At 36.6% G+C, this 12,132-nt stretch overlaps 1 long non-coding RNA gene across 1 annotated transcript in view; it reads left to right on the plus strand.

Annotated features, from left to right (window-relative positions):
• Positions 1-8,073, plus strand: part of LOC148116430 (uncharacterized) — a 122,466-nt gene extending 114,393 nt beyond the window's left edge. Inside the window, exon 4 of the long non-coding RNA XR_015729255.1 lies at positions 7,921-8,073. This is a non-coding gene — a long non-coding RNA (uncharacterized LOC148116430). The remainder of the gene's footprint in view (positions 1-7,920) is intronic.
• Positions 8,074-12,132: the final 4,059 nt, after the last annotated feature.

The raw sequence follows: 12,132 nt of genomic DNA on the forward strand, positions 1-12,132 counted from the left end.
TTCCAAGTCTAATGAAGGCCCAGTAATGAAAGGAATGAGTCCACCAATCTCTAAAGCATCAGTCAGTTAGAGGAAGCTACCCATGAGATATAACTTTAAGATAAATTTAAAAAAAACAAAATTTTCCGAACCTAGAAGAAATAGGCAAGAGTAGATTCACAAGCTGCTCTCACTGTGAGTGAGTAGGCAGCTATGGTAAACGTTCTAAAATAAATAAAATAAATGTCTGAGGTTGACCAATTATATGCCAGAAAGCAAAGTGACTCATATCTGTAGGACCTTCTAAATATAATGTCTTCTGAATAGGAACACTGATCACCAGGAGAAATATGCCTACTCAGCAATACTGGGCCACAGTTGCTAGAAGTAAGGACGTAAAAACTTACCAGCAAGATCAAGTAAGCTTTGACACTTTACAATCAGTCTTGTTTATTTCCCTGAAAAGTAAGAGTCGCTGATTATAGTTCCATATTCAATACTTGTAGTCAAATCAATAACTTAGGGGAAACCAATAAAAACAATACATTTTTGGAACATAAGGTCACAGTTGTAATGGATATTTATATTTCTATCCCACAATAATGTTGCAAGAACAACAACAAATAAGTAACCTGCCTCACTTGTAATCAGTGTGGATTGAATTTGAAGTTAGACCTTAGACGATCATTCACTGCTATCAAGCATGGGCAGCTCTATTTTGACTCTGGGCTGTAATAAGTCAAGTAACTGTCTGAAGTTCTTTTGTAGATAACTTTTCTGAGAGGTGTACAATAACACTACTACACAATTCCTACGTTCAATTCAAAGTATTGCTTTAAAGCCTTACATGACACAGGTCCAGTTTATTGGTGGCACTACTTCCCTCAGAGGTATTCTAGGTCAAATAAAGTGGGATTATGCCCAGGCTCTTCCCTTAAAGGTTATCGTCTGATGAGGCTTTGGAGGCACATCTTCTCCATAGCTGCCCCAGCCCTTTGCAATAGCCTTCTATCTGAAATTCAAGGGCTCCCTTCCGTTTTGGCCTTTTGAGAAACCATAAAGACCTGGGTCTTTGTCTAAGCATTGGGCTAGCTTGGAGATTGAGTTAAGAGGCCAATAGTTTGATTGGTCTACTCTGGTGCTTGATGGGAGTGGTTGTTTAATTTGTATTGAATTATTTTTATTGGTTGTTGGGAGCCACTTATGATCACTATGTGAGATGTCAGCCATATAAATTCTTTAAATAAACCTGAATGGAAAGATTAGTAATCACATCTAATTATAAAGGCTCCTGAAGAATGAAAGAGTTTCTTTCTTTCTTCTTAAGAATTCCACTCCATGTGAATAGAAATGAAAGAGAGTGAAATAGAAATAGAATCCCCTTAAAGACAAATATAGGGGTAGGGAAACAATTGGCTTCCTGACTTTGTTTAGAGCTGCTTGCATAGCAAATACGTGTGTGTGTGTAGATATCTGTGTGGGGTTGACTTCTTAATAAAATGTCTGTATCACATTCTAAATATTACAATATAATTCCATAGTTGATTCACTCAGACTGTTGTTAATATAGTCAGATCACGTATTTAATGGAGAAAGGGAAAATCCAACAAAATTCTAGAGATTTAATAACATCAGTTAAAAACTGTGCTCTCTTCTTCTTCCTTCTCCTCTTTCTTCTGCCAAACTGTACAAACACAGCCTGACACAAATCTTTTTTTTTTATTTAAGAAGTTTTAACAATCATTACAACAATTTTCTCCCCGCCCACCCACCCATCCATCCCTCATTGTGGGTATTGCCCACAATGGTAACTTCTCGTTTAGTTTATACTTGTACTTTTTCCAGACACGCAATAGAGCATTCCTTAATATATGACTTTTAAAAGTCTTGTCCACTTTCTTATATAATAAATAAGCATGCCATCCGTAAACCAAATCATATCCCTCAACATTCAATATTCTTTCTTCTGTTAAATTCATCCAATCACTCATTGCTGATAGAACAACTGCCTCATAATAAAGTCTTAAATTAGGCATTTTGAGATCTCCTCTTTCACGTGTATCCTGCATTATTTTTTGTTTTATTCTCGGTCTCTTCCCTGCCCAAACAAAATTATTAATACCCTTCTGCCATATCTTCAAATTTTCATCTTTTTTAAGTATTGGTATCATTTGAAAAAGAAACAAAAACTTAGGCAAAACATTCATTTTTACTGCTGCTATTCTTCCCAACAAGGATAATTGTAATTTTTTCCAGTTTTCCATCTCTCTCTGTATTTTTTGCCACAACGGATCATAGTTATACTTAAATAATTTTGCATTTGATGTCATAATATAAACCCCTAAATACTTAACTTTTTTACAATTTCAAATCCTGTTTGTCTTTCTAATTCTTCTTTTTGATTTATAGTCATATTTTTAGTTATTATCTTCGTTTTCCCTGCATTTATTTTAAATCCAGATACTTGTCCATATTGATTAATTATATCCATTAGAACTACAACCGATTGTAATGGTTGGGTTAAAATAACAACCAAGTCGTCTGCTAATGCTCGTAATCAAATAATACTGCCTAATCTTAATTCCACTTATTTTGTCCGACCCACGTATCTTACTTAACAAAAATTCCAAAGTCAAAATAAACAATAATGGAGACAAGGGCATCCTTGTCTTGTTCCTTTTTCTATATTAAAAGTATCTGTTAAACTACCATTAATTATTATTTGCGCTGTTTGTTTCTGATATATTGCCTTAATAGATTTCGTGAAATGTTCCCCAAACTGCATCTTTTCTATTATTTTCAATAAAAATTGCTAATTCAATCGATCAAATGCTTTCTCTGCATCAAGAAATATCAGCACCGCAGGGATTTGGTTGTTCTTCCCCAAATACTCCAATAGGTTAACAACTTGCCTTACATTACTTCATTTGTCTACCATTTATAAAACCAGTTTGATCATTATGAATTATTTGTTGCATGACTGTCATTAACCTATTTGCTAATATTTTAGCAAAAATCTTGTAAACTGTATTTAAGAGTGATATAGGCCTATAATTTTTTGGCTGGGTATGGTCTTGCTCCTCCTTTGGAATCAAAGAAATATAAGCTGTCCTCCAAGATGGGGGTACATCTCCTCCAGATTGTATATTAGTAAATAATTATTTAAGTGGTCCCACCATTTCTAACTGCAAATGTTTATAATAAGCAGCTGTCAATCCATCCGTCCCAGGAGCTTTACCCACTTTCAACTGCTTAATTGCAGACATAATCTCCTCAGTGGTTATTGGTTGATTTAAACCCTCCCTTTGCTCTTTTGTAATTGTAGGAATATTCTCTTTCTGTAGATATCTATCTATATCTGTACCTTGAATTTTATCACCAGCATACAACCTCGTATAAAATTCTAAAAATGCTTTTTTAATCATATTTTGCTGATAGACCTCTTTACCTTTATATTCTATTTTCTCTATGGTCTGTGACTTTTGTTTTTTCCTTAATAAATATGCTAACCACCTCCCTGGTTTTTTAGCATTACAAAAAGTATTATGTTTAGCATATTGCAAATTAGTTGCGACCTGATCAGCCATTAACATATTAAATTGCCCTCGCAATAAATTGATTGCCTCTTTTATTTTCTTATCCGCTGGATTCAATATCAAAGCTTGTTCTTTTTTTCTGATTTCCTCTTCTAAATCCTTCCTTTTTTTTTCCTGTTTGCGTCTATATTTATTATTCAAATATATCAAAATGCCTCTCATATATGCTTTGCTTGCATCCCAAACCATTTCTATAGATGTACCCTTATGCATATTTATAATAAAAAATTCTTTCATAAATTTTTTACATTCTTTTACATTTTCCTCATATCTAAACAGATTTTCATTTAACCTCCAAGACCTCTTAGATCCCCTTCCATACTCTAATTCCATCCAGACCGGACTATGATCCGTTAAAACTCTTGGACAAATCTTCGTCTTCTTCACTCTGGAAAATAAATCATTTGTAATTAGTATAAAATCAATCCTTGAGAAAGATTGATGTCTATCAGAAAAAAAGGTAAAGTCTTTTTCTTCGGGGTTTCTCTCTCGCCAGATATCTCTCAGTTCCATATCCTCCATCATTTCAAAAAATGATTTTGGCAATCTGGCACGCATTGAGATGTTCTGCAAGAGCCCCTTCTTATCTTTTTTAGTATCCAAAACTCCATTCCAATCACCCAATAAAATACATGATTTATAGTCCCATTGTAATAACTTGGAATGTAAAAGCTTATAAAATTTTTCCTGTTGTTGGTTCGGTGCGTAAACTCTAATTAAAAGTATTTTTACTCCTTTTATTAAAAGTTCAATTGCTATAAACCTTCCTTGATCATCTGCTTCAATTAATTTTTTTTTAGGTATCTAACTATACCATTCTTCTTCTCAGGAGCAGATGCAACAAAATGTGTACCTAACCTTGCATTTATTAAGTATTTTTGATCTTTACTTCTAATATGAGTCTCTTGTAAACAAATTACATTATTTTTAAACTGTTTCAAATAATGAAATATTTTTCTCCTCTTTTGTGGTGAATTTAGGCCATTAACATTCCAGGTCAAAAATCTAGTTGCCATTCTTGGTCTTCTGAAGCACTTGGAGCATCTGCTGGAAATCTTCATGCATTTTACTTTTTGGCCTTGCTCCTCCCACTGCTTCTGTTTTTGTAGTATCTTGAATCATTTGAAGTTGCTGCACTCTTAATTCTCCTTGACGCTTGGCTACTGCTCGAGTCTGTCTTTGATCCTTAGGTTCTTCTATCTCTAAAGCTTGAACAGTAGTCGAAAATTGTATTAATTCTTCTTGAATAAACAAATCACCCTTTTGGGCCTGTACCAACAATTCTTCTTTCTCCCCCTTTCTTGCCCCCTCTATTTCCGTCTTCCTTCTAACTTCCTGGGGCTGAGGGCATCCAGCCTTTAATACATTGGTATAGAAATCTCTTGCCTTCCACACTGAATTGAGATGGTATCTTTCTCCTGAATAATTCACCACTAGACCAGCTGGAACTTCCCATCTATACTGTATCTGACGGTTTCTCAGTTCTTCCACCAGAAAGGCATAATCCTTTCTGGCTCTCAACATTTTGGGGGGAATTTGTTTCAGTGTTAAAACCTCCTGCCCCTGCACTTGAAGTTTATTCTTAAAGTGACTTGTAGGATTTCATTGTGTAATCTCCTTGTTGTAAAATAAACTACAATGTCTCTTGGTAGATGTTTCTGTCTGGCCACCCATGAATTGACACGATAAATTTTGTCAATTTGCCATTCAATTTGCCATTCAAAATTTGCTTTTTGATCTTCCATTATCTGTGCAAATGCTTCTGAAAAGATCTCTTTCGAATTCTCTTGCTTATTTTCTTTGAGGCCTTTTATTCTCAGAGCAAATTCCATGTCTCTATATTGTATCATTATCACATCCGCCTCTGCTCTTTCTATCTTGTCCTGGACCTCCCCCATTTTATTTTCCAAGTTCTCATTAGACTGCTTAATTTCTTCCACTTTTTCATCTATTGCTTCAATGTGTCCTGCCAATCCTTGTACTGCCATAATAATATCTTCTCTAATTTTTGGTTTCATTTTTGGATAGTCTCTTTGACCTGAGCTATTTCTTCAGCAACTTCTCGAGTTTGCTCCTGAAACATTGAAGCAATTTTTTTTTCTGTAACAGGGGCTTGTGTTTTGATGGCTTCCTGCAACATTTCAAATGTTAATATTGTTGGTTCCGTTGGAACAGAGAGAGATTGCAATCTGGATGTTTGAGCTGATGAAGTCCCAGCACTTTTGGGGACAATAGCCTTAATTTGTTTTGAAGCCATTTTTAGTTTCCAATTTAAATTTAATCAGCTGCCAGAACAGTAGATCCACCAAATCCAAAAATCAGTCTTTAAATATCAATCCTTTTTTTAAAAGTCACTGCTGTAATCTTTAATCTTCTCCTTTAAAAAAAAAACAAAAAAAAACACAAATCTCTAATTTTGAACAGGGGCTGCCAACACTAAAAGAAGCTTTCCTTTTTAACTTTCGCTTTCACGCCCCATTAAAGCTCAATCACCATCTTGGTTTCACTTTCTCCCCTTAATAAGCCAGAAGGAAGTAATACACATTTGGAGTTAAAGTTCAGTACTTGCAAATCTAATCTCTCCTGAGTTTGCTCAGCCTGCTTCCGAATGATGTTTATTCAAGCGTTGTTTGCAGGGGTGGTCGCGGCGTCTTCTGCTTGAAGCAGAAATGTCCTGGATCTGGAGCTCTGTTGGGCTTCTAGAGAGCTCTCACCCTTCGAGCCCAGAATTGTTCCTGGGGCTCCTTGGGGAGCTCTACCTACGCCCTTCTGCTCTCTTCCTCCCCTTTTCCCGGGGAGAAAGTTTTCAAGCTGCTAGACAGCTGATTTGCGCTGTTCTAGCGGCTTTACAAGATCGCAGGGCTGGCGCTCAAGAAAAGAGTGTCCTCGGCGCCTGTGGTGACACCGGAAGTCCTCTGCCTGACACAAATCTTAATAGTCCTTATCTAGACTCCTAGAAGATACCATGTTTTGGACTCCGACCTTCCAAGAGTAGGCCCAAGGAAGCACTCTTGACTTGATGCCATACTTCAGCATTCTAACAATAACATGGCCCCAGAAGGTTGCAGACTTCCAGAGAGAAACTTCCATGATCCAAATTATTTCTCACAAAGACAGAGATTGACAGTGGCAGGCAAAAGGGAATCAAATGATGTTGCTCTGCGACATTGTTCTATTAGACTTCTTGCCACACATGAGATTAAATCTCTTGATTGATTACAGCTAGCTGCAGCTTGATCTAAGAAGCAGGTCTGATCCATGTTCCTTTGCTGAAAGCAATGCCTGATCTCTGGTTCTTGTGTGACATCCTTGTTTGTGTAAAAAACCTTCCACTTTTGGAGTGGCTGATAACCCTGACCCAGTTCTCAGAACTTTGGACTGATTCGGGACTAGTTTTCTACATACTCCTTTTTGCAAATAACTCATTCAGGCTCTGAGACTCTGTTTTGGATTTCATGCTATTATCTCTTGACCTTGAGTAAACTGAAATATATCAAAGCAACTGTATGTGAGTCAGTAATTGAACCTGAAGCAGGGCAGAGAAGAGATATATCAGCCCACAGAAGGAACGGGGCCAAATAAAGTATCTCGTAGGGATTCTCTCTAGTTCTCTGGACAGCAAAGGCAAAGGGGATGGAGTGCTTTCAAAACTTGCAAGACGCTGTTATGTAAACTTACAACAAAGATGGTATTACTACTTACGGTTTTAGTTTCTTGTCTGGACCACCTCAAAAAACGGACACATGGCTTCTTCAGATTTCCTAGTGTTCTGTCACGGCAACATCTAGTGATTTGGATGAACTTGACAAAACTAAACGAAGTCAGACCTAATTAATATTTGAATGGGAGGCCATCAGGGAATCTCAGAATTATTAAGCTTGACTAGAAAGCAGAAAAACAAAAAACAAAACCCCACCCTGGAAAGTAATGACAAGTTACTTCCTTACTGTTTGCAAGAAAGCAACAGAAATATGTCCATGTAATCACCATGAGTCGAGTTGAATGTGAGGAAACCTTTTAAATATGAACAATTCTTTCAGTCATTCCTATCCATCATAAAACATATTCACAATAATTATATTATTAATATTAATGATTCCCATCACATTTTTGACTTATTGTGGCATGTTTTTACCCTGGGTTGGGAACTGAAGATGATATGGTAAGTGATGAAGGAACCAGGTACCATTGAACTGAGCAGACCAAAGTGCCTGTCAGCCCTGAAGGCATTTTAGGAGCATCTTCAGGGTTGCCACAGCAAGGCTGGTTGCAGCTATGGGAATGTGAGGGGGGAGATAGAGATAGCTGGATGGATGTGTAGCCAAAATAACATTCTTTCCCGTAGGAGCCAAGGACGCTCTACCAGGTGTTGGAGGGGCATGGACAAAAGCCAGCCGAAGTTGGGACTGCAACCTGATTGGACCATGTGACGGACATGTGACCGGGGGGGGGGGAAGAACTTTGGGTTTTGATTTTGGTGGGGAAAACCTTGGGTCCTTCAGAGTCAGAGTCCTAATAAATTCATACTTTGAGGAAACTCTAGGCCTCAGGGTTTTGATTGTTTTGGGTCTTACTTGGAACCCTGACAGTGGCTACTTTAAATAAGGAGTCCCTGCGGATTTTATTCTGCTACTTGTTGCTGATTATAGGGGGAGGTGCTCATCTCCATTTCAAGGCCATTGAGCCAGTGTTATACAAAGACATTTCTGTGATCATGTGGCCAGCATGATGTCATGGAGCGCTGTTACCTTCCTATTTATCTACTCACATTTGCATGCTTTTGAACTGCTAATTTGGCAGGAGCTGGGGCATGGATGGGAGTTCAGCCCATAATCTGACCATCGGGTCTCAAACCTGGGCTGCCAGTTTTCCAGTCAACAAGCCCACTGTCTTAACCACGGAAACATCTCGCCATCTCTGATATTTTAAGAGCATTATTGAAATTCTGCAGCAAATCACAACTACTAGATTTTAAAATTGTCATTTTGAATTTTGGGGGCTCATAGTTCTTAAAATACTTAAAATATTTTTGATGCAGTAGTCAAGCAAAAATTACTCCAAGCACTAATTGTTTAAATAAAAATTGTTTTAATAAAACATTTTTGTTAAATGAATGAAATTGTCACTTAAAAATGAGAAAATACAGCATATATATACTGTAAGGATATTTATTTGTGTGTATTTATATATGTATTTGTGTGTGCATGTGTATTTAAAAAATGAACAACTAAAACTAGCAAATGCCATAGGGTAAACCCAGTACCCAAACACCTTCATGCTGAGAAATGTATTACTCAGTACAAATTTCTGCCACATAATTACAAAAATTATGCAGAATCAAAGGGCAATTAACAGAGATGATATTGCGTATAGGCAAAAAAGGAACTTTGATGATGATCCAGCCCAGATCAATTCTTAAGGAAATTAATGGAAATTATTTAAGTACATTCATCTTTTTTCATAGCTGTATCAACTATTTTTCCATTTTTATTTTATTATTTCTCTTGTTTTGCAAGAGGAAAATTTTGCAAATACTCACACAATTTCCCAGGCATGTGATATTATAAAACACCTTATAAATAAATCCACTGCTGGAATCAATAAAATGCTTGACAAAAGTAAATAAAAATATCTTAGATTTGTTTGATTCCCTTTCTTCTCTTTTTTCTGACATTTGGGAAGAGTAGTTAGACATAAGCTACGAGGACATTTTGGGAGAAGTCATCAGAAAACAGATACTTAGCAAGTTCATGTAAGGTAGGTAGACTGGCACACAACAAGCATTGTTGGCATTGTGCAGACAACTCTACAAAGTACTCCAAATCTATCAATCAGTGGAAAAATTAGAAGCTTTGCTGGAATTCAGCCTTTCCAAATGGAACATTTTTACTTAATGGATTTTATAATTCTGCAAATGGGCACGAAGTAGGGATTCCCCTCCCCCCTTTCATTCAATCATGTCTGATTCGTGAAGACTGCCTGGACAAATCCCAGCAGTTTTCTTGGCAAGGTTTTTCAGAAATGGTTTGCCATTACCTCCTTTCTCAGGCTGAGAAAAAATGACTGGTCCAAGATCATCCCTCTGGGTTCATCCCCTTGGTGGGACTAAAACTCACATTGTCTAGCTCAATACTTACACCAAACTGTCTCTCATGAAGTAGTTAAAATTTCTGCAACTTATTTTTGGTGCCTTAGACCAAATCAAAACAAGTAGTAATTTACACAGCAATATTAATCAGAGTGCTACAACATTCCTTATTATCAACTGTTTAAGAGAACCTCTTTCATCAAACCAGAAGTGTACTGTATATTGTGAAGTTTTATAAGTACTCCATATTATAATGTGACCACTATTAAAAACCTGTTTTTCTGTGTTACATTTATTACTTTAACATTTGATATCCAACCTTTCAAGGAAAGTTCTCAAGGCTCCACATCCCAAAGAAAATAAGCCTAAAGTTTATTATGTTGCATACAATGCTTTCCATTCACATATCATTGAAGGACCAGAGGAAAACAGAGAAATGCAATATCTTTCCTAATGTGCATTGCAAGAAGGTCTAATGGGAAATACAGAATTTACTTTTCACTAAATAATGGGAATTGGAATGAAAATATACCACTATTTAAGAGTAGCCTAGTGGGAAGAAGCCACTGCTTAAATAACCCTACAAATTAATGGCTACATGTTCTCAAAATAACACTAATTCATTGCAACTAAACTTGGATTTCTTTAACCATTTTTGTACAGAATAGCCTTCGCCTTCCATATATTCACTGGTGTTGATACAGCCTAAAAGGCAAGGGCTTTAGAAAATTTCTGACCACAAATCTTCATTGATGTCATATGGTGCTCAGAAAGCAGTCTCAACTTATGATCAAACACAGCTTTTTTCTATACATAGAAGCTAACACAAAAAATTGTTGTAATATCTTTGACCGCACCTGCTTATACGGTAACAAACCATTCTGGATAGACCCAAAGGTGCTTTTTCAAGAGGCAACTGGACTTTCTGGTTTTTCTTCGAAGACGTTTCACTTCTCATCCACATTTTGCTTCTCATCCAAGAACCTTCTTCATCTTGGATGAGAAGTGAAACGTGGATGAGAAGTGAAACCAGAAGAAAAACCAGAAAGTCCAGTTGCCTCTTGAAAAAGCACCTTTGGGACAACCATGACCTGGATGACTGAAAAGCTCCATAGACATTCTGGATAGAAAAATTATCTCCAGATCAATGAGTGCATATTAAGAGTGTATCTGCATAAGTGAATAAGATAAAGAAGACCTAGTTCAAGCCCATCCATAACCAAACAAGTTCCCAGGATGACACAAGATCAATTATTATTCCTAGCACAGACAATATTGCAAGATTGGAGAAGGGGCGGCAGTATATACTGTCTTCCACTAAGGAAGGGGAAATGGGATATAAATCCAGGGAATAAAATTAGAAATAAAAAAGAAAATGAGTACCTCTTGAATTATTTTGAACATTTATCCAACTGAGTCTTTTTTCCAAGGCTTTCATTACTGCCCCACCAAGTGCTAGTCTCTGCTTTCTTTTGAACTGCTGCTTCTTTCCTTTTGCTAAAAGAAAAAAAAAATCCACCCACTGTCACTTTGGGTTGCTGTTATTTGTTGTCATTAGTTTAGTCTTTTTAATATTTAATCACAGGTGTCTTTCACTGTATTCCTTGACTTTCATTATTAGATATTTGCATATCATTTATGTTTCAGTTATCAGAGTACTGTCATCCAATCAGGCAGGAAGCTTTTTCCTTCCTTTTTTGAAACTACACTCAGTTTCTTGCAATTTGCCTTCCTCGATGCATATATTCAGTATATAGGTTCAATAGGTAATAGAGTATACAATCTTATCTCACTCCCTTGACAATCTGGAACTGGTTGTTACACCATGTTCTGTTTGGACTATGATTTTATGACCTATGTGTACATTTTGTGTGAGGACAATGAGATTTCATTTCATTTACTAAATTGTATGGCCAGTCAGCATCTTGTGACTCTGGTTGGTGTACAATAGGAAAACAGTTTAATAATACAGACAACAGAACAATAGACATCTGGAGTAGAGTGGACCAATAATCTCTAAAAGAAGCCATGTGACACAGTCCAAACTGCCTTTTCTTTGCATTAGCCCAAGACCCAGGAGAAAACCCGTTTTGAGGATTCTTTTAAACAAATCTTTGGGGGACATGTTGTTCCAGATGGCAGGCACTTCAACAGAGAAAGGCAAACTTACTGGGTCCTATCAAATGAAACTCTTTACTGGATGGGGCCTGAAGCATGCCTACTCATCTATGTTCTAGGATTTTCTCATTTTCCTAAGGACAATTGACATTTTAATATGGTTAGTATAATCAAAGGCTTTCTCTATTAATTTTCTTTTGGGATTCTTCAGCTTTCCCAATTATTCAGCATTATGTTTTGGTTCGTCAGCCTTTTCTTAAACTATCTTGAATATCTAGCATGGTTGGGTTGTGGAAATCTTGGATAAGTTTGTTTTAGAACCCAATTCATTTCTATTTTTGTTAAGGCAGA

This window comes from Pantherophis guttatus, chromosome 1 (genome assembly GCF_059756535.1).
Source record: "Pantherophis guttatus breed Tessera chromosome 1, ASM5975653v1, whole genome shotgun sequence".
Taxonomy (NCBI): Eukaryota; Metazoa; Chordata; class Lepidosauria; order Squamata; family Colubridae; genus Pantherophis; species Pantherophis guttatus.